Genomic DNA, 27621 nt, shown 5'->3' with positions numbered 1-27621 from the left:
TCCTCACTACTTCTCACCCCAAGTAGATATTTAATCTTCTAACACTAAATCTGAATACTTAAAATACAAGGAAGAGACATGGCAAATACTTGATGAGGGAATACACTGGTTTCTTTCTTTCCGTCTTGGACTTACCTGAAGGCAATCAAAATGTGTTGCAAGCTTGAGTCAAACTTGAGAGGTGGTTGACAGATTTGCACATGTATCGTGGCTAAACGGAAGCTGTATTCACTCTGTTCATGTTCCTGCTCCCACTCTTTTAATTTTAATTTTAATTTTTTTTTTTTTAGTTTGACATCTTGCCTAAAATAAGTGAAATGGAATCTCTGGCTCTGTAGTTGGGTAAACAAGAGAGAAATTAGGCAGTAAGTGGCCTAATATTTGTCAGTTCTGTGACACTTCTGTTCTCCACCTCGCAGTTCTTGCTTGTTGGAAGATGCTACTCATCTGCTTTGTTCTACTTCAGTGTCCGAGTCAAGGCTCTCCATTTCTGTAATTATTAGATAGTAAATTTTATTTCTGAAAGTCCCTTGGAATTGCTGATAGCACAGTAAATTACAAATTACTGAAGTTTTCCTTTAATTTGATAATTTTTTTTTTAGTCAGTGGTTGTTTAGATGGCTGGAAACAGATTGATCCATTAGAGATGGATTGGTGGTTTGATCCCTGCAATCTAACTCTTAATGAAAGATCTGACAAACAAATTGATTTCAAATAATACCAGTGTTGGAGGAAGAAAAACTGACAAGTGTCTCTCTCTTTTGATTGAACAGTGTTCACACTATTAAGTAGTTGACATTGTGGGCAAGCAGGTGAAAACTTGAATGCTGTTACCCCTTCTGACCTCTCTCAGGTGACATGTTCTCAGCCAGACCGCAATGCTCCCAAAATCAGCAGTGAAGGGAAGTTTCAGCTGGTCTTGTCTGAACTTAAAATTGATTTCCTTGTTTAATGGTTGCTGTTTTACTTATTGGATATCTAAAATCGTCGGTTTGCTCTGTCAGGGCAATTGCTGACTTAGGCAATAGACTGAAATGTAAATTCCTTTCTGTGTTAATGAATTCATTAGCAGAAAAGCTAGTTCAAAAGACATATGGAAAAAAAGAGTATTAAACATTTAAATGTTAAAGCAGTATTTTCTATACTGAGTTTGAGGAACACCAAAGTTAGTACCTGTTCTATTGAAGAATGGTTTCAGTGGTCACATCTTTAGGGAAACAAAGTTAAAGTTAAGTTTCTTTCCTTTAGGGGGCTTCTCTGAGATCATGATATGATAATGTGCACTATGTATTCCCAAGAAGAAAGTTATTATACTGCAGTTCCTCTGTTTAACCGCAGAACTTTTGTGTTTTAAAGAACACCTTCCAACTCATCTGGGAACTGGTATTCTCATAGACCTCTGGACTGGGAAATGTCATGTGAAGGCCAGCTTTGCCTCTGAAAATGTAAATGCCCCTTAACCTCTGTGAGGGATTTGAGGCATTATGTCCAGGGCTTGATATCTGTACTTCCCTTTTGCTGGAGTTAAAGGGGCCTCTGCTCTGTAATCTGAATCTTAGAGGGTCCTACTATCACAGACACAAACAAAATGAATTTATTTAAAGACAAAGGAGTGCCTCTGACACTCAGGATCAGTCAACATGTAACCTTAAACATTTATTCTCCCAAGTCTTATGAAATGCCCCAAGGAAATGCACTACATTCCTTGCCTTGTGTTTGCAAAACACAGCACTTCTGTATTGAAATTCTGTGATGGTTTCTGGGTTGTGCCTATGCTGAAGTCAGTGACGGACAGTATTTTGGAACACAAGGATTCGAACAGTAGAAGTATAAGATAAAAGAAAAGTTAATTTGTCGGTTTCTCAGAAGGCGAGACTGTAATCCATTCTTGTAAAGATTTAGTATCATTTCCATAGTGCTGAATCTCTTGCTATTTATGTTGCAGTTGTGTTTGCAACAGTTGCTCATTTTGGCTGATGGCAACGTTTTGCAAGATTATGCAAGTCCTATTATTTTTTAATTTTATTATTATTATGTTAAACACCATACATTACATCATTAGTTTTTGATGTAGTGTTCCATGATTCATTGTTTGCTTATAACACCCAGTGCTCCATGCAGAACGTGCCCTCTTTAATACCCATCACCAGGCTAACCCATCCCCCACCCCCCTCCCCTCTAGAACCCTCAGTTTGTTTCTCAGAGTCCATAGTCTCTCATGGTTCGTTTTCGTCTCCCCCTCTGATTTCCCCCACTTCATTTTTCCCTTCCTGCTATCTTTGTTTTTTTTACATATAATGTATTATTTGTTCCAGAGGTACAGGTCTGTGATTCAACAAAATGCCAGATTTGAGAATAGTTTTGTTTTTAACAGTAGTGCTTATTATGATTTAATTAAATTTTCAAAAAGCAAAATGCAAAATTTTGGGTTTTATTTAAATAATTTTGAGTTAAAATTTTAATATGCATTAATTATAACTTGTATTTCGCCTTTTAATGTTAATGTATAATTTTAGATCTTTTAGGAAAAACATTTTCGGAAGCATAAAATAATTTTATTCTATTTACTTTATAGTTTTTATAAAATACATTCAAATTTTGTACACTTTGGATATACTTACATTTTATAATTCTTTAGATACTTATTATCAATAATACCTAAATTATGTGAAAGTTTCAATTATACATGATTGGTGGTTTTGTTAATATGAAAGAAAATATAATTTTATGAATATATAATAACATTATCAGCCCATCAATAAAACACTCAGACATGCACAATAATAATTAAATTCGGTTGTCTTTGATAGATTGTTTTTCATTAATATAACAAGCATTATTTAATGTGTAAACTTAAGTTATATATTATAATTAATACATAAATATAAAATATGCATATAATTTACATATATCTATTTTTATATAATATATACTTATATATTATGATTAATATGTATTAACTGAAATGTAATTTTATAATATTATATGTATATAAATTTCTATACTTCAGTTCTATCATTATGAATGTGTATTCATCCAAGTAGAAAGATAAAAGACATTTTATTCAACAGTTTTAAAGCTTGATTTATTACATTTAAATATGTAGGCATTTAGTACATGGGCCTCCATTTGTACTCTTGCCCTGGACTGCAAGTATCAGAAGTGGTCCTGGCCACTGTGACTCCTGGATATTTGCTGACACTAGAAGGGACATCTTATAATGAAATGGTAGCTTTGTCTGCCAAGCAGGAAGCACCCTTTCCCACAAAGGACTTTTCACTCCTTTTGTCTAATTGTTTCCCACCATCCATGTACAGAGTGGAAAGATAACTGGTTCATATAACCACTCATATAACCACTGTTATAAAGGTTTGTTGCTCTGAGTTCATTTCTAAGAGCTGCAGGCTCATGTAGTCATTTCCAGAGATAATAAGAAAAGTAGCCAAAGGCATTCAGTAGTCAGGACCTTGGAGCATAAAACAGAAGTTCAGTCTAGATCAGAATAGAACAAGCAATATGCACACACAGATGATTCAGACAGGGGCAGAACTTGTCCCTCAGTTTCCTTTGCAAGTTAAAATGGGAGACTTGTCTCTGAATTTACTGTTTAATATTTGTAGTTCTCTGAAAGTAAGGATGTGTTCTGCATCTTATGACACAATATAGAAGGAGTGTTCAGTATTTGATTATTATAATTATATCTGATCGTTATAATTAAGTTTCTGGTGCCTAGGATGAGGAGGCTAAAGTAAGGCATCCCTGTAATGAAATGTTGTCTTAACATGAATTTTATTTTCATTTTTTTCCTTTGTGAATTGTAAAAATTTGATTCAGTGGTCTTTTCTCAATTTATTTGTTCTGCTTTAAATGAAGGAATAAAGATTCTATACTCTTTTTAAGGTAAAATTTACGTGCATGAAATTTACAGATTTTTAAATGATGGGTTTGAATGAATGTATCCACTCATTTAGCTGTAACCAAGATATATAACATGTACATCATTCCAAAAATTTATTTGTCCCCACCACCCACTGGCAATCACTGTTTGGATATCTATAATTATATACAGTTTTAGTAGTTCTTGAACTTTGTGTAAGTAGAATCATGCAATGTTTTGTATCTTGCTTTTTCTTTCTTTTTTTTTTTGGTTCAATACAGTGTTTTTGAGATTTGTCATGTTGTGTGTATCAGTAGTAGTCCTTTTTTATTGTTAAGTTGAATTTCATTATATGAATATATCACAACTCATCTTTTCCTCTGTTCAATTGGGTATATAGAATTTCTGTTGGGTAAATACTAAGGAGTGGAATCCCTAGATCACATGTAATATAATTATATAAGAAAAAGTGTTTTCCCAAGTGATTTTACAATTTTTACAATCACAATGGGAATGTATGAGAATTCCAGTTGTTTCATATCCTTGATGATATTTATTATTGCCATTCTAATTTTAGCCTCTGTGAATTCTAATTTGATAAACATTTCAATAATCTTGATTCATATGAGCTTAATATTTTCATGAGACATAAGTTCTTGGGTAAAGATATGTTCTGTGATAGTAATGATTTTTCTGAAATTAGAATCATATCGTTTATTTTTCTCCCTTATTAAAATCCTTCAGTTCTTTCCATTTGTTTTCAGTATAAGGTCAAACATCCCATGACACGTGTTTCCTTCTTATTTTGTCCCTGAGTCTATCTACCCCCTTCCCTGCCACCCAGCTCCTACCCCAGTAGGTTTTAAGGACAGGGCAGTGTCTGTCTTGTTAATTATTAAATTTCAGTGCTTAGCACTCTAAGTATTTGTTGAATGGCTGACTGACAGGGAGATGAGGTAGGTTGTCCAAGTTCACACAGAAAATGTATGAACTTAGATGTATAAATCAGGTGTCTCTGATTCCAAAGCCTGGCTAGTTAATTTTTGACTGAATGGATGCTCATTTAAGGTCTATTTCATTGACTTTGAACTTAAATCATTACCAAGATTGTTAGAAAATTCTCAGATACTGCCATCTACTTACAGCTTTATTATTCAGTATAGTTAAAATCTCCTTTATATCATGATCTTCTGAAAAGGATCCAAAGAATTATTTTATTCACATCTAAAGCTTAAATAACGGGGCTGTAATTTTGTAGTGTTTATAGGTTGGTAAGACAAAAATAAATATGCTAAACTACTTTCTCTTCTTTTGTAAAGATTGTAACCCTGTCTGAGCTTCCTTATGTGTCCCTCTAGGGCATTTTTTAAAACTACATGATGTACACTATGTTTATAAGATTATTTAGCCTGGGACTTGAGCAGGAGGAAAGGAGCAAGATAGCGGAGGAGTAGGAGACCTAGATTTCGTCTGGTCTCAGGAATTCAGCTGGATAGGGATCAAACCATTCTGAACACCTACAAACAACAGGAGATCGAAGAAAAGAATAGCAGCAACTCTCTGAACAGAAAAGTGACCACTTTCTGGAAGGTAGGACGTGTGGAGAAGTGAATCCAAGGGATATTCGGGAAGATAGACGGTGGGGGTAGGGAGCCTCCTCAGCCGGCTACTGGCAAGTGATAGAGCAGCAGAGCACAAAATCGCAACTTTTAGAAGTCGGCTCTGCTGAGGGACATCACTCCAGTGGCTAAGCGGGGGGTGGAACCCTCGCTGGAACAGTGTGGTCTCAGGACCCTCGGGGTCACAGAAAGACCAGGGGTGCCTGAGTGCAGCAGAGCTCCCAGGGATCAGAGCAGGGAGACTGGCTGCAGAGATGGAACCTAGGAGTGGGCTCTCAGCTCAGGGTTGCCATAAACTGTGATCCGGGGCAGAGTTGAGCCACTGCTCTTCCAGCAGGGACCCAACAAGCGACAGAGCTGGGGAGACTCCCCTTCCTCCCCAGGAGGAGTGGTGCAGGAACGCACTGCAGGGATATGCTGGGTTTGAAGACTCCACATGGGATCATAAGCCAGAGACAGAAACACTTGGTGAGCACAGAGTGCAGCCAGAGACCGGGGAGATGGGAGTGATTGACTGCTTTTCTGTGGGGGCTCATTGAAAGAGTGGGGCCCCGATTTCTCAGCTCCTCTGGGCAGAGATTGGGAGGCCACCATTTTCACTCTCGTCCTCCAAAGCTGTATGGAAAGCTTGCAGGGAACAAAAGCTCCCGAGAGCAAACCTGAGCAGATTACTTAGCCTGGCCCATTGCAATGGTAGGGCAATTCCACCTCCAGCAGAGACATTTGAGAACCACTTCAACAGGCCCCTCCCCAAGAAGATCAGCAAGAACAGCCAGCCAAGACCAAGTTTACCAATCAAGAACGGCAGAACTCCAGCACTAGGGGAATACTGCACATAGAATTCATGGCTTTTTTACCCATGCTTCTTTAGTCTTTCAAAGTTAATTTTTTAAATTTTCCTTTTTTACTTTTTCTATTTCTTTTTTTTTTTGGAATTTTTCTTATTCCCTTTTCAGCCAACATCTTATCAATCCCTTTTTTAAAAATCTTTTTTATTTTTCATATTTAGAGTCATATTCTATCCCTTCATAGTAGTTAACCTTATTTTTGGTAAATATATAAGTTGTTCTCTCTTTTAAAATTTTGGGATACAGTTTCTTCTAAGAGATCAAAGTATACCCTAATTCTCTAGTGTATGGCTTTGTTCTAGTCTCCTGCCTAATCACATTCTCGCCCCCCCTTTTCTTTTATAATTTCTTTTCTTTCTTTTTTCAAACAACTTCTTAAAAATTTTTTTATTGTTATGTTAATCACCATACATTACATCATTAGTTTTTGATGTAGTGTTCCATGATTCATTGTTTGTGCATAACACCCAGTGCTCCACGCAGAAGGTGCCCTCTTTAATACCCATCACCAGGCTAACCCATCCTCCCACCCCCCTCCCCTCTAGAACCCTCAGTTTGTTTTTCAGAGTCCATCGTCTCTCCTGGTTCATCTCCCCCTCCGACTTACTCCCCTTCATTCTTCCCCTCCAGCTATCTTCTTTTTCTTTTTTCTTAACATATGTTGCATTATTTGTTTCAGAGGTACAGATCTGTGATTCAACAGTCTTGCACAATTCACAGCGCTCACCATAGCACATACCCTACCCACTGTCTATCATCCAGCCACCCCATCCCTCCCACCCCCCACCACTCCAGCAACCCTCAGTTTGTTTCCTGAGATTAAGAATTCCTCATATCAGTGAGGTCATATGATACATGTCTTTCTCTGATTGAATTATTTCACTCAGCATAAAGCCCTCCAGTTCCATCCATGTCGTTGCAAATGGCAAGATCTCATTCCTTTGGATGGCTGCATAATATTCCATTGTGTATATATAGCACTTCTTCTTTATCCTTTCATCTGTTGATGGACATCTTGGCTATTTCCACAGTTTGGCTATTGTGGATATTGCTGCTATAAATATTGGGGTGCATGTACCCCTTTGATCCCTCCATTTGTATCTTTGTGGTAAATACCCAGTAGTGCAATTGCTGGATTGTATGGTAGCTCTAATTTCAACTGTTTGAGGAACCTCCATACTGTTTTCCAGAGGGGTTGCACCAGCTTGCATTCCCACCAACAGTGTAGGAGGGTTCCCCTTTCTCCACATCCCCGCCAACATCTGTCGTTCCCTGACTTGTTAATTTTAGCCATTCTGACTTGTGTGAGATGGTATCTCATGGAGGTTTTGATTTGGATTTCCCTGATGCCGAGCGATGTGGAGCACTTTTTCATGTGTCTGTTGGCCATTTGGATGTCTTCTTTGGAAAAATGTCTGTTCATGTCTTCTGCCCATTTCTTGATTGGATTATTTGTTCTTTGGATGTTGAGTTTGATAAATTCTTTATAGATTTTGGATACTAGCCCTTTATCTGATATGTCATTTGCAAATATTTTCTCCCATTCTGTCAGTTGTCTTTTGGTTTTGTGGACTGTTTCTTTTGCCGTGGAAAAGCTTTTTATTGTGATGAAATCCCCAATTGCACTTGTTGGTCTGGGCTAAGCAAGCTGCTTGGGTTTGCTCTCAGGAGCTTTTGTTCCCTGCAAGCTCTCAGTAGAGCTTTGGACCAGGGTGAAAATGGTGGCCTCCCAATCTCCACCTGGAGGAGCTGAGAACTCGGGGCCCCGCTCCTCAGTGCGCCCCCAGAGAAAAGCAGTCAGTCCCGTCTCCCTGGTGTCCAGCCGCACTCCGAGCTCACCCGACCTGTGACCGAGCATTTCTATCTCTGGCACCCGACCCCATGTGAAGTCTCCAAACCCATCAGATCCCTGCGGTGCACTCCCGTGGTGTTCCTCCCCAGGGAGAAAGGGGAGTCTCCCCAGCTCTGCTGCTTGTTGGGTTCCTGCTGGAGAAGCAGTGGCCCGACTGGGCCGCAGATCACAGTTTATGGCAACTCCGAGCTGAGAGCCCACGCCTCGGCTCCGTCTCTGCAGTTGGCTTCCCCACTCCAATACCTGGGAGCTCTGTCGCACTCAGGCACCCCCGGTCTTTCTGTGACCCCAAGGGTCCTGAGACCACACTGTCTCGCAAGGGCTCCACCCCCCGCTTAGCCAATGGAGCAACGTCCCTCAGCGAAGCCGACTTCTAAAAGTTCCGATTTTGTGCTCCGCGGCTCTATCACTTGCCAGAAGCGGCAGACGGAGGCCCCCTCCCCTGCCGTCTATCCTCCTGAATATCACCTCGGAGTCACTTCTCCACACGTCCTACCTTCCAGTAAGTGGTCACTTCTCTGTTCAGAGAGTTGTTGCTACTCTCTTCTTCGATCTTCGGTTGAGTTTGTAGGTGTTCAGGATGGTTTGATCCCTATTCAGCTGAATTCCTGAGACCAGACGAAGTCCAGGTCTCCTACTCCTCCATTATCTTGCTCCGCCCCCCTTCAACCAACTTCTTATCAGTTCCTTTTATAAAACCTTTTATAATTTTCATCTTTACAGTCATGTCCTGTACCTTCATCGTATTTACCCTTATTTTTGTACACATATAAGTTTTTCATTCTTTAAAATATTGGGGGCAGTCTCTTCTAAAAGACCAAAATACACCCCAAATCTGGTGTGTGGCACTGATCTATTCCCCAGCCTGATCATATTTGATCATATTTTTTTTCCTTTTTCTTTTTTCTTTCTTTCCCTTTCTTTTCCCCCAGTTTCAGGTCTCTTCCGATTAGTGTATATTCTTCTGGGGTCGTTGTTACGCTGTTAGCATTTTGTTCTCTCATTCATCTGTTCTCTGGACAAAATGACAAGACGAAAAAACTCACCTCAACAAAAAGAACAAGAGGCAGTACCGACTGCCAGGGATCTAATCAAACGGACCTTAGTAGAATGTCGGAACTAGAGTTCAGAATGATGATTATAAAGATAGTAGCTGGGCTTGAAAAAAACATGGAAGATACTAGAGAAACCCTTTCTGGAGAAATAAAAGAACTAAAATCTAACCAAGTCAAAATCAAAAAGGCTATTAATGAGGTGCAATAAAAAATGGAGACTCTGACTGCTAGGATAAATGGGGCAGAAGAGAGAATTAGTGTTATAGAAGACCAAATGATGGAGAATAAAGAAGCTTAGAAAAAGATAAACAACTACTGGATCACGAGGACAGAATTTAAGAGGTAATTGATACCATAAGATGAAACAATATTAGAATAATTTGGATCACAGAAGAAGAAGAGAGAGAGGGGCAGAAGGTATATTGGAGCAAAGTATAGCAGAAAACTTCCCTAATGTGGGGAAGGAAACAGGCATCAAAACCCAGGAGGCACAGAGAACCCCTTTCAAAATAAATGAATATAGGTCAACAACCCTGAAATCTACTAGTAAACTTATGAATCTCAGAGACAAAGAGGAAATCCTGAGAGCAGCTCGGGAAAAGAGGTCTGTAACCTACAATGGTAGAAACATTAGATTGGCAACAGACTTATCCACAGAGACCTGGCAGGCCAGAAAGGACTGGCATGATATCTTCAGAGCACTAAATGAGAAAAATATGCAGCCAAGAATACTATATCCAGCTAGGCTGTCATTGAAAATAGAAGGAGAGATCAAAAGCTTCCAGGACAAACAAAAACTAAAGGAATTTGCAAACACAGAACCAGCCCTCCAAGAAATATTGAAATGGGTCCTCTAAGCAAAGAGAGAGCCTAAAAGTTACATAGACTAGAAAGGAACACAGACAATATACAGGAACAGTCACCTTACAGGCAATACAATGGCACTAAATACATATCTTTCAATAGTTACCCTGAATGTAAATGGGATAAATGCCCCAATCAAAAGACACAGGGTATAAGATTGAATAAAAAAGACCCATCAATATGCTGTCTGCAAGAGACTCATTTTAGACCCAAAGACACCTCCAGATTGAAAGCGAGGAGGAGGAAAATCATTTACCATGCTACTGGATACCAAAAGAAAGCTGGGGTGGCAATCCTCATTTCAGACAAATTTGATTTTAAACCAAAGACTATCATAAGAGATTACGAAGGGCACTTTATCATAACTTAAACGGTCCATCCAACAAGATCTAACAATTGTAAATATCTATGCCCCTAACATGGGTGCAGCCAATTATATAAGTCAATTAATAACAAGAGCAAAGAAACACATTGACAACAATACAATAATAGTAGGGTACTTTGTCATCCCCCTGACTGAAATGGACAGATCATCTAAGCAAAAGATCAAGAAGGAAATAAACACTTTAAATGACACACTGGACCAAATGGACTTCACAGATATATTCAGAACATTCCATCCCAAAACAACAGAATACACATTCTTCTCTAGTGCCCATGGAACATTCTCCAGCATAGATCACATCCTAGGTCACAAATCAGGTCTCAACCGGTACCAAAAGATTGGGATCATTCTCTGCATATTTTTACACCACAATGCTTTGATATTAGAATTCAATCACAGGAGGAAAGTCAGAAAGGACTCAAATACATGGAGACTAAAGAGCATCCTACTAAAGAATGAATGGGTCAACCAGGAAATTAAAGAAGAATTAAAAAAATTCATGGAAACCAATGAAAATGAAAACACAACTGTTCAGAATCTTTGGGATGCAGCAAAGGTAGTCCTAAGAAGAAAGTATATAGCAATACAAACCTTTCTCAAGAAACAATAAAGGTCTCAAATACACAATCTAAGCCTCCACCTAAAGGAGCTGGAGAAAGAACAGCAAATAAAGCCTAAACCCAGCAGGAGAAGAGAAATAGTGAAGATAGAGCAGAAATCAATGAAATAGAAATGAAAACAACAGTAGAACAGATCAATGAAACTAGGAGCTGGTTCTTTGACAGAATTAATAAGATTGATAAACTCATGGTCAGACTTATCAAAAAGAAAAGACAAAGAATCCAAAGAAATAAATCATAATGAAAGAGGAGAGATCACAGCCAACATCAAAGAAATACAAACAATTATAGGAACTTACTATGAGCAACTATATGCCAGCAAATTAGCTAACCTGGAAGAAATGGATGTATAAACTACCAAATCTGAACCAGGAAGAAATTGAAAACCTGAACAGATCCATAACCATTAAGGAAATTGAAGCAGTCATCAAACATCTCCCAACAAACAAGAGCCCAGGGCCAGATGGCTTCCCAGGGGAATTCTACCAAACATTTCAAGAAGAATTAATACCTATTCTTCTGAAACTGTTACAAGAAATAGAGTTGGAAGGAAAATACCCAAACACATTTTATGAGGCCACCATTTACCTGGATCTGAAAACCAAAGACCCCATCAAAAAGGAGAACTACAGATCAATATCCCTGATGAACATGGATGCAAAAATTCTCCAAAATACTAGCCAATAGGATCCAACAGTACATTAAAAGGATTATTCACCACGACCAACTGGGCTGCAAGGTTGGTTCAACATCCACAACATCAATCAATGTGATCATTTTTATTAATGTAATACATTAATAAAAGAAAGAACAAGAATCATATGATCCTCTCAATGCAGAAAAAGCATTTGACAAAGTACAGCATCCTTTCTTGATCAAAACTCTTCAGAGTGTAGGGACAGAGGGTACATACCTCAATATCATAAAAGCCATCTATGAAAAACCCACAGCAAATATCATTCTCAATGGGGAAACCTGAGAGCTTTTCCCCTAAGGTCAGGAACATGGCAGGGATGTCCAGTCTCACCACTGCTATTCAACATAGTACTAGAAGTCCTAGCCAGCAATCAGACAACAAAAAGAAATAAAAGGCATCCAAATCGGTAAAGAAGAAGTCAAACTCTCACTCCTTGCAGATGATATGGTACTTTATGTGGAAAACCCAAAAGACTCCACCCCAAAACTGCTAGAACTCATCCAGGAATTCAGTAAAGTGGCAGGATATAAAATCAATGCACAGAAATCAGTTGCATTCCTATACACCAACAACAAGACAGAAGAAAGAGAAATTAAAGAGTCTATCCCATTTACAATTGCACCGAAATCCATAAGATACCTGGGAATAAATCTCACCAAAGAGTCAAAGATTCTTTGACTTTGAAAACTATAAAATACTCATAAAAGAAATTGAGGAAGGCACAAAGAAATGGAAAAACTTTCCATGCTCATGGATTGGAAGAACAAATATTGTGAAGATGTCAATGCTACCTAGAGCAATCTACACATTTAATGCAATGCCTATCTAAATACCATCAACTTTTTTCAAAGAAATGGAACAAATAATTCTAAAATTTCTTTGGAACTAGAAAGACCCCGAATAGTCAGAGGAATGTTGAAAAAGAAAAGCAAAGCTGGTGGCATCACAATTCCGGACTTCCAGCTCTATTACAAAGCTGTCATCATCAAGACAGTATAGTACTGGCATAAAAATGGACACATAGATCAATGGAACAGAATAGAGAACCCAGAAATGGACCCTCAACTCTATGGTCAACTAATCTTCGACAAAGCAGGAAAAAAAGAGAGTCTCTTCAACAAATGGTGTTGGGAAAATTGGACAGCCACATGCAAAAGAATGAAACTGGACCATTTCCTTACACCACATACAAAAATAGACTCAAAATGCATGAAAGACCTAAATGTGAGACAGGAGTCCATCAACATCCTAGAGGAGAACACAGGCAGCAACCTCTTTGACCTCAGCCATAACAACTTCTTCCTAGAAACATCGCCAAAGACAAGGGAAGCAAGGGAATAAGTGGCCTCTTGGGATTTCATCAAGATAAAAAGCTTTTGCACAGCAAAAGAAACAGTCAACAAAACCAAAAGAAAATGGACACAATGGGAGAAGATATTTGCCAATGACATATCAGATAAAGGGCTAGTATCCAAAATCTGTAAAGAAGTTATCAAACTCAACACCCAAATAAGAAACAATCCAATCAAGAAATCAGCAGAAGACATCAACAGACATTTCTGCAAAGAGGACATGCAAATGGCAGCAGACACATGAAAAAGTGCTCCACATTACTTGACATCAGGGAAATCCAAATCAAAACCTCAATGACATATCAGCTCACACCAGTCAGAATGGCTAAAATTAACAAATCTGGAAACGACAGTTGTTGGCAGGGATGCCTAGAGAGGGAAACCCTCCTACACTGTTGGTGGGAATGCAAGCTGGTGCAGCCACTCTGGAAAACAGTATGGAGGTTCCTCAAAAGGTGAAAATAGAGCTGTCCTACAACCCAGCAATTGCACTACTGGGTATTTACTCCAATGATACAAATATAGTGATCCGAAGGGATACGTGCACCCCGATGTTTATAGGAACAATGTCCAGAATAGCCAGAGTATGGAAAGAGCCAAGATGTCTATCAACACATGAATGGATAAAGAAAGAAGATATATATACATATATATATACACACACACACAACATATATATGCACATATGCAATATTATGCCGCCATCAAAAAAACTAAATCTTGCCATTTGCAACACATGGATGGAACTAGAGGGTATTATGCTAAGTGAAATAAGCCAATCAGAGAAAGACATGTACCATCTAATCTCACTGATATGAGGAATTCTTAATCTCAGGAAACAAACTGAGGGTTGCTAGAGTGGTGGGGGTGGGAGGGATGGGTGATAGACATTGGGATGGTATGTGCTATGGTGAGCGCTGTGAATTGTGTAAGACTGTTGAATCTCAGACCTGTACCTCTGAAACAAATGATACATTATATGTTAAAAAAAAAGAAGATAGTAGGAAGGGAAAAATGAAGGGGGGAAATCGGAGGGGGAGACGAACCCTGAGAGACTATGGACTCTGAGAAACAAACTTATGGTTCTAGAGGGTAGGGGGTTGGGGGGATGGATTAGCCTGGTGATGGGTATTAAAGAGGGCACGTATTGATGGGTATTAAAGAGGGCACGTACTGAATGGAGCACTGGCTATTATACGCAAATAATGAATCATGGAACACTACACCAAAAACTAATGATGTAATGTATGGTTATTAACATAACATAATAAAAAATAAATGGGAGATAAAAAATAAATGTTAATGCCCATAATGGTAGAGGACATGATATTGTAATACTGTATTTAGTACTATTCCATAATACTATACTTTGTTAAGTATTATGCCATTCTATATTTATAAAAACAGTGTGTTGTGCCCAATAAATACACAGAATCTTCAAAAAAAAGAAGAGGGCACGTACTGAATGGAGCACTGGGTGTTATGCACAAACAATGAATCATGGAACACTACATCAAAAACTAATGATGTAATGTGTGGTGATTAACATAACATAATAAAATAAAATGAAAAAGAAAAAAAGATTATCCTTTACAGGAAATAAAGAAATAAAGCTATTTTCAGAGGGAATTCAACAAACACATTAAATTCTACTGAGACCAATTATTCCAGTTCCATAGGGTAATACTATAATTTAATAAGACATAGTTATTCACATTTGTTTGCAATACTTCCAGAAATATCTATTGAATAACTGTTTGCTTTTTTATTCTCTTTTCCTATCCATTTAAGCTATCTCTGTTCACAATGCAAAATAGAGAATAATCAGTTGGGGGAGGAAGACGGAGTGAGGATAATGACTGGAGGTAAATTATTTTTCTACCCGTACAATTACTTTCCCTTTCCAAGATCTAGTTTACTTGTTCATCTAGGGAAAATAGTCAGTTGGTATTTGGATTTTTATTTCCAACTAAAACAACAGCAACCAAACTAAAACAAGACCTCAGTATTAGAAGAAACATCAAGGTCACCTGGTCCATTGGGCTCTACCTGGGATGCTGATTAGAAATACTGGGGAGGCTCAAGATTTACAGAATTACAATCACCAGGATCTGGGTTATATGATTTGAAAGAAAAGCTCTCCCGGTCATTCTGATTTGGATCCTTGGTTATAAACCATTAATAATAATCCCATCTGACATTTAAATCATCCGATTGATTTTCCAGTCATGGGGAGATCTTTACCCTCCAGAGCATGTCCTTTTTGTTTTTGGACAGGAGTGATTGTTGGAAAGTAATTCCTTAGACGCAGCTGAAATCTGCCTTGCTTTAGCTTATGCCCTTCATCCTTGCTCTGCCAATGATGCCACAGAAAAGAAAGATTCTTTTTAAGTTTTATAGTTGATCTCCAGATCTGTATTTCATGATCCCAGTTATGAACTGAGTACTTAGCAGAACTATTATTTCCCTCATTCTCAAAATGATATTTTATTGTTTTAGATTAAATATGAACAAAGGCAAATAAGAATCTTAACAGAAGGAGATGCTATAGTGAGAAGGTCTTTAAACCCAGAAGGTTATGGTATTGAGGTCTCTGTGGTGAGAAAAGATGTGTGAGGTTTATGACAAGCTCCTTTCAATAGGAGAATCACAGTGTAAACCCCTTAGGTTCTAGAGCAAGGTCTTGCCATTGGAAAATCACTCCACTTTTCAATAATGGTTCCCAGTGTGGTACTAGCCACTGGTAGAGTTGGAGTGTTTGACTATGGGACACCAGGGAAATGTGGTCAGAAATATCCATCATGAAGTGGATTTTGTCAGACTTGCTATTTGAAAAGGTCTAGTGGACCCAGGATCAATTTATAGTAATATGGATTTGGTACATACAGTATTGCGCAAAAGAAGGCTTGAAGGCATAAGTAGGCTATACAAGCAGGTGGCCAGACCTTTGTTGCAACTGATGCCTTTCTTTCTTCTCATACCTATACCTGAATTAATTATTGCTATGATGATTATACAATGGTGATTTTTATTTTCACTGATTTTATTATTTTTCCAGTGTTGTTGAGATATAATTGACATATAACATTGTATTAGTTTAAAGTATACAATATAATGACTTGATATATGTATATATGGCAGAATGAATACAACAGTAAATTTAGTTAACATCCATCACTTAGATACAAATTTTAAGATCTGCTCTTTTAGCAGCTTTCAAATATACAATACACTATTGCTAACTATAGTGACCATGCTGTACCTTGCATCTCCAGGACTTATAACTGGAAATTTGTACCTTTTGTTCACTCTTACCCATTTCTTTCACCCTCCACCCCAGCTTCTGGCAACCACCTATTATCAACTATTTTTAAAACATTTATTAATTATCATTCCATCATTCTATTGTAATGAAGAGCTTTCCTTTCTCTCCCATTTACTTTTTTATTTACGTATTTATATTAGTATGAAATATGGATTCCTGTTTTATTCAATGTGGTTAGTTACTGTCATCAGTTTGATGTTCAAATTTCCCCAGATTAGGCCACAGGAGGACCTTCAGGTCACTCCTATATCTTTTGATATGTTCTCATTGTTCTTTATGTAAAAAAATAATGATCTGGCAGCATAAGATGCCTGGGGCTCATTTTGTGCTGTCTTTGCTCCTGCCTTGGAATCAGGCATTTCTCCAACAATTCCTGGTTTCCTTAGTGGAGGATTACAATTAGAAACCAAGATGTGGGTATTTGGCGTTATATATGAACATATATATTCAAAAACTACAAATTCACACTAAAACCTTCAGTTGCAATACAAAACTTCACAGTTCTTGCTGGCCTTCCCCTTTCCATGTTTGTAAATACAGTATCCAATAGTAAAAGAAACCTTGATCTCTTTTTTCTCAATACTTGTTAATTTGTTCAATGTACTGATTTGTCCGGTGTTACAAGTCTCTCAACCTAGGCAGCCATCTCATCCCTCCCAACACCTTGAATACCAGTGGCCTTGCCATTGGCATGTCTCCAGAGGGTTCCACATCCCTTTCTCCTTTGTACCATCAGGCAGGCTGCTGGTGACCCCTTTGTCCCTACTCCAGCTCCATGCCAGGAGGGGAAGGAAAAGGTCATCTCTGTCTTTCTATTCTGCTTTCTGGGAATTTCATCAATTTTGTCTTCTGAACTGTCCACTGAAGTTTTCATATATATATATATATCTCAAATATATATTTCAAATATATGTACATATATATTAAAAGGAATGAAAGAAAAATGTAAAAGTTATGTATATGAGTATAAATATACACTCACATATATTTGAAGAAAAGAGTAGTTGAAAAATATGTATACATAATTTTCACATTCTTTCTTTAAAAAATTTTTTTCTTTTTTAAAGATTTTATTTATTTATTTGACAGAGAGAGAGATGGCAAGAGCAGGAACACAAGCAGGGGGAGTGGGAGAGGGAGAAGCAGGCTTCCCGCTGAGCAGGGAGCCCGATGCGGGGCTCGATCCCAGGACCCTGGGATCATGACCTGAGCCCAAGGCAGATGCTTAACGACGAAGCCACCCGGGCACCCCCCAAAATTTAATTGTTTAATAAAAAACTAAGTAATTTTAGAACAGTTACAGAGTTAGTACAGTGAGTTCCTGTCTATCTTTCCCATCTTCCTCAAAGTTAAAATCTTATATAACCGTGGTAAAATTATCAAAACTAAGAAATTAACCTTTCATTCTTTTAAAAGTAGTATTTTATTCTAGTTTTATAGATTCAGCCTCATGTCTTTGATCTCAGGATAATAATTCTAGTTATGTTGGAGTTTTTTTTTCTGTCCCCTGGTTTTTTTTTTCTATTTTGATCTATTTCCTTTTTTTTTTTAATGTTTCAAGTTTTATTTAAATTCTATGTAGTTAACATATAGTGTAATATTGGTTTCAGGAGTAGAATTTAGTGACTCATCACTTACATATAACACCCAGTGCTCATCACAACAAATGCCCTCCTTAATACCCATAACCTGTCTAGCCCATCCCCCACCCACCTCCCTCCATCACCCTCAGTTTGTTCTTTGTAGTTAAGAATCTCTTATGCTTTTCCTTCCTCTTTCTCTCTTTTTTTCCCTTCCCATATCTTCATCTGTTTTGTTTCTTAAATTCTACATAAGAATGAAATCATATGGTGTTTGTCTTCCTCTGACTGCCATATTTCTCTTAGCATTAATACATTCCAGCTCCATCCATGTTGTTGCAAATGATAAGATTTCATTCTTTTTTGATGGCTGAGTAATATTCCATTGTGTGTATATGTATATATCTACATACACACACACACACACACACACATACCACCTCTTCTTTATCCATTCATCAGTCAATGAACATTTGGGCTCTTTCCATAATTTGGCTATTGTTGATAATGCTGCTATAAACATTGGAGTAATCTATTTTATTTCCTTTCCTTCCCTCCCTCTCTATCTCTCTTCCTCCCTTCCTCCTTCCCATCCTCCTCTCTCCTTCCTTCCCTCCCTCCCTTCTCTCCCTCTTCCTTCTATTTAATTAATATATACATAACATTTATTATATTCCAGGCACTGTCCTAAACACTTTACAAATATTAGCTCATTTATTTCTCTTAATACCTCATGTGGTACACATTGTTCTCTCCCTTTAATGGTGAAGGAATTGAGACATGAAGAGGTTAACTAAGTTGCCCAAGATCACATTGATCATTAGTAAAAGAGCCAGGATTTGAGTCTATGTGCTGTTACCAGAGTCTGTGCTCTTTACTAAAGCATCATGTTGATTGTCAGGTTGATTGGAAACTTCAGCTGAGGGCCCAAGCACCTTGTGATGCCTATAGATTGATGGTCAAGGTTTTGGCCTATTTGTTAGACTATACCGCCTGAAGTACTATAGATCTTTTTTGCAGGACTACCTTATATTTTCTGGAGATGAAGTATCCGGTCCCCTACCTGGGCACAGCTGTTAAAGTACTTTTTGCCAAGATTCTTTGAGGTGTTTAGGTCAATGATATTGGAAGGATCATAGATTAAGAGTGTACTCTGGTACTTTTTTTTTTAAGATTTTTATTTATTTATTTGAGAGAAAGAGAGAGAACTTGAATCAGGGGGAGAGGCAGAGGGGGAGGGACAAGGAGAAGCAGACTCCCTGCTGAGCTGGGAGCCTGACATGGGGCTTGATCCCGGAACTCCAGGATCATGATTCTAGCCAAAGGCAGCTGCTTAACCAACTGAGCCACCCAGGCACCCCTGTATGTCACTATTTTAATTCCTGTGCACATATGTGTGTGTGTGTGTGTGTCTGTGTAAGTGAGATTGGTCTAGCAGGGGTTAACAAACTATGGCCTCAAACAAAATCCAGCATACAGTATATTTTGTATGGCCCACAAGCTAAGAATCAGTTTTACATATTTAGAGGGTTGTAAAAATAAAAGTATGCAATAAATTGCATGTGACCTACAAAGCCAAAATGAAAGGTGCTAAATAAATACAGGTCATTTAACCATAATCATTTCAATTTAACACATTGACTGTGTAGCTATTTTGAAAAGATACTGTAAATATGTCAGTCCCTTTCTGGAAGGAATTTATAGTCCAAACCATACCACATCTCTACCTACTGCCTCCCCCAAATGCATCTTCCCAGTCCTATCAACTGGCAAGTAGTCTCAGGTGAGTGTTAGCTCATCTCCAAATTATGAGGTAATTTCTACCTTCTAGTAGGAGAGTATACTTGTAACTATCCTGCCTTTATGTTTTGGCTCATGTTTCTTCTATCTGCTATGTTTCCCCTTACATCTTTTCGATGCAATTAATAACTAGCTAGGTCCTGTTTCCTCTATTATGCTCTTGGTAATGGTCTTGGTAATGCTCCTAGCTTAACTAGCTAGGTCCCGTTTCTTCTATTATGCTCTTGGTAATGCTCCAGCTTTCCTCTATTATGCTCTTGGTAATGCTCCAGCTTAGATCACTTTCTAAACCACTTCTCTGAATCCTGTAACATCACTGCTAACTTCCTGTCCTGGTTCTTCTACACATCTGTTCCCTGGTAGGATATAGATTCCTTGAATGTAAGATCTAATTAATTTGTAAATTGTCATACAGTGCCTAAAATAGATTCATGCATATGGTATTATCTGCCTGACTCTTATCTCTCCCCATATGGTTTAGTTTGGGCCTCTGAAAGTAAATTAGTATGCCTACTCCATAGGAAATGTACTTTAGTTATATTTATTTATCTTCAGAATTTTACTGCCTTTCTAGAATTTGTATCTTTGAAACCCACTAACATCCTGGGATTGTTCTCCTTTCTTTAGTATTTTACTATTGCTTAAGCATTTTGTATGACGGGAAGATTTCTTAGTGGTAGTAAATTTCTGTATAGAAACCTTGGCAATATATAATCTGAATACGACCCCAATTGGAACTATTTTATGAGCTGTAAACATTCGCAGGGTAAAGACTAATAAACCAGTGAGTTTTGTATGGGGTAATAATAGTTTATTTGTATTCTTCTCTTTTATATATTCTTTTCCCTTTTTTTTCTATAAGGAGTTTCTTTTCTAGAACACTGAAGTTGTTATTGTGATATATTTTAATCCTATACTCTTGCCTACTCTTTCCATTAAGTCTTTTTAAATCCAGATCTGTGGAGGGAGGAGAACCATTTGCTTCTACATTTGAACATTTTCCTGGGGTAATAATTTTATTTTGAAGTTTAGAGAGTCTATAAGTTATTCACCTTAAAAATCTAGCTTATTTTATGAGGCTCTTGTATTGTTTCCCTTTAGCTGACTAACAACAGCTATCAATGGAACTCTTCAGAGTAATAAATAATTGTATTATTCCAGATTGACTTTTTTTTCTGATTTATGTTTTTGTTAGCATCTACTAACACTAGGAGGAAAGAGACTTGGCAAATGTTAGGAAATTATAGAAAGGTCTAAATGTTACAAAACATTTAGTGATAACAGTTCTGAAAAAAATCAAGTGAAAACATATTTTATTGCTTTCTGCTTCCTTGTATACTTTCCAACATCTCTCGCCACTTACATGTCTAACACTTTATGGAAAGTTGGCTACAAAAGAAATGTAGCATGTTGAGAGTGTTTAATTCATGCTGTAACATAAATACCTCAATGTCTAGAGGTCTCATTTTAAATGTTGTCTTGTGGAAGTGCTGACCCTCATCACAAAGTTCTTTGCTCTGACTTTTAGGAAAAAAGAACTAAATGTCCAACTTGTTTTAAATTTAGTTTCATGGGAAAATTTAGTTTTTTCAGCTTTATTGATATATAATGAATATATAACATTATGTAAGTATAAATAGTACACAGTGGTGACTTACATACATATATATTGCAAAATTATTACCATAATCAGGTTAGTTAAAATCTCTCTTGGCTCACATAGTTGCCTTTTGCATGTGTGTAGTGACAACTTTTAAGATGTACTCTTAGCAACTTTCAGGTATATAATACAGTATTGTTTAACTACAACTGTGTGATCCTCAGAACTTATTTATCTTATAACTTTGTACCCTTTAACCACATTAATCACATCCACCTATTTCCCCCCAAACCCACATATAAGTGAGATCTTACAGTATTTGTCTTCATTTGTCCAACTTAGTTCACTTAACATAATGCCCTCAAAGTTCATCCATGTTGTGAAAAGGCAGGATTTCCTTCTATTTATGGATGAATAATCCATTGCATATATATACAGCACATTTTCTTTCATCTGTTGGTGGACAGTTAGGTTGTTTCCATGTCTTAGCTATTGGAAATAATGTTGCAGTGAACGTGAGAGTGCAGATATCTTTTCCATATAGTGATTTAATTTCTTTTGGATAAATACCTAGAAGTGGGAATGCTGGGTCATATGGTAGTTGTATTTTTAAATTTTTTAGGAAGCCCCATACTGTTTTCCATAGTGGCTGTGTCAGTCTACATTCTCACCAGTAGTGTACAAGTATTCCCTTTTCTTCATACCCTCGCCAACACTATATCTTGTCTTTTTAATAACTGATAGCTCACTGTGGTTTTGATTTTCATTTCCCATATGATTAGTGGTGTTGAGCATTTTTCACGTACATGTTGGTCATTTGTATATCTTCTTTGGAAAATTGTCTATTCAAGTGTTTTGTCCATTTTGAATTAGTTTGTTTTTTATTTGTGTGTGTGTGTTTGCTGTTGAAGTGTCTGAGTACCTTATATGTTTTGGTTATTAATCCCATGTCAGATATATGATTTGCACATATTTTCTCCCATTCCATGGGTTGCTTTTTCATTTTTAAATAAATTCTTTTGCTGTGTAGACGCTTTTCAGGTTAATCTCATCCCGCCTATTTATTTTTGCTTTTGTTGTTTGTGCTTTAGGTGTCATATCCAAAAAATTGTCACCCAGACTAATATCAGGGAGCTTCTCTCCCTGCCCCCCCCATGTTTTCTTCTAGGAGTTTTACAGTTTCAGGTTTTACATTAATCCATTTCAGGAAATTTGATGTCTCCAGCTTTATTTTCCTTAAATTTGCTTTGGCTATTTAGAGTCTTTTGTGATTTCATATGAAGTTTAGGATTTTTTTTTCTATATCTGTAAAAAAAAATGCCGTTGGAATTTTATAGGGATTGCATTGAATCTTCAAATTGCTTTGGGTAGTGTAGACATTTTAATAAAATTAATTCTTCCAACCACTAACATGGGATATCTTTTCATTTATTTTTGTCTTCTGGCTTATTTTTGTTTTGGGCTGACCTGGAGGAGGGGCAGTGTGGTCAAAGTGAACCATCCCTCTCATTCTAGTGTGGTCCTTCTTGGTCTCTGTTGTCCATGGAAATGCAACAGCCTCAATCTTGGGTTCTGGTATTTTCATAGTGGTAATTATCTATAGATAGTTGCTAGTTGGTCTTCTTATGAGGGGTACTGAAATTGGAATGACCTATTGCACAATATTGATGATATCACTGCCCTTTTTTTGGAAAGTTTAAATAGCCCCTTCAAGTAATGCTCAGGTTTTCAAGGAAAAAAAAATCAAATCACAGTGTTCCAGATCTCTCAATCTTTTACCTTTCTTCCTAGATATTCCATAAGAAAATGTGTGCATGGCAATGTCCACAATAGCCAAACTGTGGAAAGAGCCAAGATGTCATCGACAGATGAATGGATAAAAAAGATGTGGTGTGTGTATATATATATATGTATACACACACACACACACACACACACACACACACACACACACACACATATATACACAATGGAATATTATGCAGCCATCAAAAGGAATAAAATCTTGCCATTTGCAACGACGTGGACAGAACTGGAGAGTGTTATGCTGAGCGAAATAATTAAATCAGAGAAAGACATGTATCATATGACCTCACTGATATGAGGAATTCTTAATCTCAGGAAACAAACTGAGGATTGCTGGAATGGTGGGGGGTGGGAGGGATGGGCAGCTCGGTGATAGACATTGGGGAGGGTATGTGCTATGGTGAGTGCTGTGAATTGTGCAAGACTGTTGAATCACAGATCTGTACCTCTGAAACAAATAATACATTATATGTTAAAAAAAAAAAGACGATGAAGAAGATAGCAGGAGGGGAAGAATGAAGGGGGGGAAATTGGAGGGGGAGAGGAACCAGGGAGACGATGGACTCTGAAAAACAAAATGGGGGTCCTAGAGGGGAGGGGGTGGGAGGATGGGTTAGCCTGGTGATGGGTATTAAAGAAGGCATGTTCTGTATGGAGCACTGGGTGTTATATGCAAATAATGAATCATGGAACACTACATCAAAAATAATGATGTAATGTATGGTGATTAACATAACATAATAAAAAAGGTGTGTGCATATATGTATGGGAGTGTGGGGGTAGTGAGGTAAAGATTTATGCAAACTCATGATAAAAATGGAAGGTCAGGTCTTCAGCCTTTGCTTTTCTGACTGACTTAGGGACAGTACCTTCTGTCCATTTGGTTACTACTTGCTTTGTTGGCCTATCAGTTTTAGTGATCTGGATACTGTCTACTTGGCCAGGGCCTGGTGGTAGTCCCTGTGTGACTTGGCTGTTTCTAATCCCCCAAAGCACTATTGACCTCTCTGAGGTCTGGTGTAACATTCAACCTCATCTAAGAGATTTGTCTGATCTCCGAGATTTGCTATGTTCCCTTCATTAGAGAGTCGTCTGTATGGAAACTCCCAAGCATTGGCTCTGAGCTAATCCCAGGGCTAACCACAAGTACAATTAAGGTTACTTTGGGGTGGCAGTAGCCCAAATATGTACTGGGAAGCCAGCAAGTCAGCTGCTTTCCAGAGACACAAAGATCTCCCTCTACCTCTGTTTGGCATATCTCACATACCTCCTCTCTCTCTAGGTGGAGGCTCCAAGAGGGAAAATAGGAGAATTAATTATTCACTCTCTTCTTCCTATCTTTCTTCTATTGCACTTTGCTGTACTGTAGTTCTAGGAAAAATGGTGGGCTTTTTATTTACTTACTTATTTTTGCTTACCCCACCCACACCATATCCTTCTTCAAACATGGATCACTAGAAAAGGAATATTCTCTATATGGTAAGAGCACTTTGTGATTTGAGTCATCCATGTTTACTTGCTGTTATGAGATATTGGGATGGTTGGGGAAAGATAAAGAAATTTAGAAAATTCTTTTTTAAAACAGCAATTTTACATGCCAAGGACTGAATATTATCTTATCCTTTTACTTTGCATTTCTTCTCTGATAAGATCCAGTCTTCCCTCAAGCAGATGGAGGTCTCCAGTGGTCTAGAAAAGGCAAAGGAGAAAAATCAATTTAAAGCTTTCTATAATGGTACTCCTTTAATGGAAGAAATGGGTATGATCATTGTGTCCAGGGAGCTTAACATCTACTCCTACATCTGTTTGATTGACTGAATTTTTCACCTTAAACCAGGTGGAATAATTTGGGTAAGCAATATAGAAATTCTGAATATTTTTTTCCTCAAGGAAAATGTTTTAATTCTTAAATTACTATATTTAATAGGGGAAAAATAAAAAATCCATTATAGTTTTACAGTTGTACTCAAGATTGTTTTCTTGTCTTGTTTATTTATTATAAAGTAGAGCTGACTATATAAGTGTGTTTACATAAAATGTATGGTAATTACTGATTTTTCCTTGACTTGCTTAGCTTCAAATAAGTGGTTTGAATATGATTTTCACTTTATAAACTCTCTAGAATGTGATCCCTTCTATTCTGCACGGTCTTCTTGCTAAGCAACTCCATACCACAATGTGACTTATGGCATGGGAATGCTTATAGTAGTGGGAAGAACCTTTGAAAGTCATTGTAAAACTGATTCTCTAGGAGATGGATAATCTTTATGTGCTACAATAAGTCTCAATACCTAGAACTAATCTGTATTAAGAATGAATAATAAAAGTACCATTTGATCCTTATAATTCATGTAGAAGAATAATTTCGCTTATATTTTACATCTAGGATAGTGATTGACACATAATAGATTTTCGATAAATGCCTGCTGTTGCCATTTTCACTGATTTTCCACTTGATAATTTATCATTTCACATTGGAAGAAAATTAAATGCTGACTAGTTGCTGGAGGACTGAAATACCTAGTGAATTTTCCATGTTGTACTCTATATTGTTTTTTAAAACTGGTAGGAAAAAGCCTCAGTAACAATCTTTTTTTAAAAGTGTTTTGATAGAGCCAATAAGGATTTCCTGAGTGATTTGATCTGACATCAAGATTATTCTTCAGAACTTTAGATTTTTATTTCTTTTATCTTTACAATATAATAAAGAAAGGGTATGGTTACTTCCTCTTTCATTCCCTACTCACAACCTTTTATTGTTTCACTTCACAGTTATTAATCATCACTTTACACAAATACCTTTGTTAAAAGTTATCAAGACCTCTTTATTAACAAATTCAATTGTCTCTTCCAAAGTCTCCATCCTTCTCTCTGCCCAGGCTCTTCTTCAGCCTGTGACAATATGGACCATACTTCTTTCTGACTCTAGTCTTTTCATTTTTCAATACTATACAGTTTTTTTTTATGACTCTCTTTAATGGCTTTTTGCAGAGTGGGCTTTATGTGCTTCTCCACTGGATTATTGCTATACCCTTTAACAGTGTAGGCACTTTCATAGCTTTTATCTGTAATATAGTTTTTTTGTTTTTTGAGGTGATACCTCATTGTGTTTTTTTTAACTATTTATTTAAATTCCAATTAATGAACATGCACTGTAATATTAGTTTCAGGTGTACAATATAGTGATTCAACACTTCCATACATCACCTGGTGCTCATCACAAGTGCACTCCTTAATCCTCATCACCCATTTAACCACCACCCCCCACCCACCTTCAGTTTGTTCTCTATAGTTAAGAGTCTGTTTCTTGGTTTACCTCTCTCCCTTTTCCCCCTTGCTCATTTGTTTTGTTTCTTAAATTCCACACATGAGTGAAATCATATGGTATTTGTCTTTCTTTGACTGACTTATCTTGCTTAGCACAATACTCTCTAGCTCCACCAATGTTGTTGTGAATGTAAGATTTCATTCTTTTTTATGGATGAGTAATATTTCATTATGTGTGTGTGTGTGTATCTCCAACTCTTCTTTATCCATTCATCAGTCAAGGGACACTTGGGCTTCTGTAATTTGGCAATTGTAGATAATGCTGCTATAAATATAGGGGTGCATATATCCCTTTGAATTAGTGTTGGTATTCTTTGGGTAAATATTGAGTAGTATGATTGCTGGATCATAAGGTTTTAACTTTTTGAGAAACCTTCATACTGTTTTTCAGAGTGGTTGCACCAGTTTGCATTCCCACCAACAATGCAAGAGGGTTCCCCTTTCTCCACATCCTTGCCAACACCTGTTGTTTCTTGTGTTGTTGATTTTAGCCATTCTGACTGGTGTGAGGTGATACCTCATTATAGTTTTGATTTGTATTTCTCTGATGATCAGTGATGTTGAGCATTTTTTCATATATCTGTTGGCCAACTGTATGTCTTCTTTGGAAAAATGTCTATTCATGTCTTCTGTCCATTTTTTAATTGGATTATTCATTTTTTGAGTGTTGAGTTTTATAAGTTCTTTATATATTTTGGATACTAACCCTTTATCAGATATATCCTTTGCAAATATCTTCTCCCATTCTGTAGGTTGCCTTTTAGTTGTGTTGATTGTTTCCTTCACTGTGTGATATAGTTTTTAAATTCCTTTTTTATTTTGTAGTAGCCGGTTTCCAAAGATATACTCCTGCTCCAAGGAACCACACCTCCTGGTACTCATGCACACCTCTTGAATCTGTGCTGGAGCTTGACTTGCCGTTAACCAATAGAATGTAGCAGAAGAGACACTGGGTTCATTCTGTGGCTAGGTCAGATATAGTTTCACAGCTTCTGTCTTGGGCTATTTGAATAC

The 27621-nt window shown here is 37.3% G+C and overlaps 1 long non-coding RNA gene across 1 annotated transcript in view; it reads left to right on the top strand.

The window, feature by feature from the left end:
* Nucleotides 1–23485, top strand: part of LOC141371346 (uncharacterized) — a 183843-nt gene extending 160358 nt beyond the window's left edge. The window contains exon 7 of the long non-coding RNA XR_012376240.1: nt 23266–23485. This is a non-coding gene — a long non-coding RNA (uncharacterized lncRNA). The remainder of the gene's footprint in view (nt 1–23265) is intronic.
* Nucleotides 23486–27621: the final 4136 nt, after the last annotated feature.

The sequence above is a fragment of the Callorhinus ursinus genome, unplaced genomic scaffold (assembly GCF_003265705.2).
Source record: "Callorhinus ursinus isolate GAN/ISIS: 27379988/994484 unplaced genomic scaffold, GSC_fseal_2.0 scaffold69, whole genome shotgun sequence".
NCBI classification, from domain to species: domain Eukaryota; kingdom Metazoa; phylum Chordata; class Mammalia; order Carnivora; family Otariidae; genus Callorhinus; species Callorhinus ursinus.
This window is presented reverse-complemented; position numbering and strand designations above follow the sequence as displayed.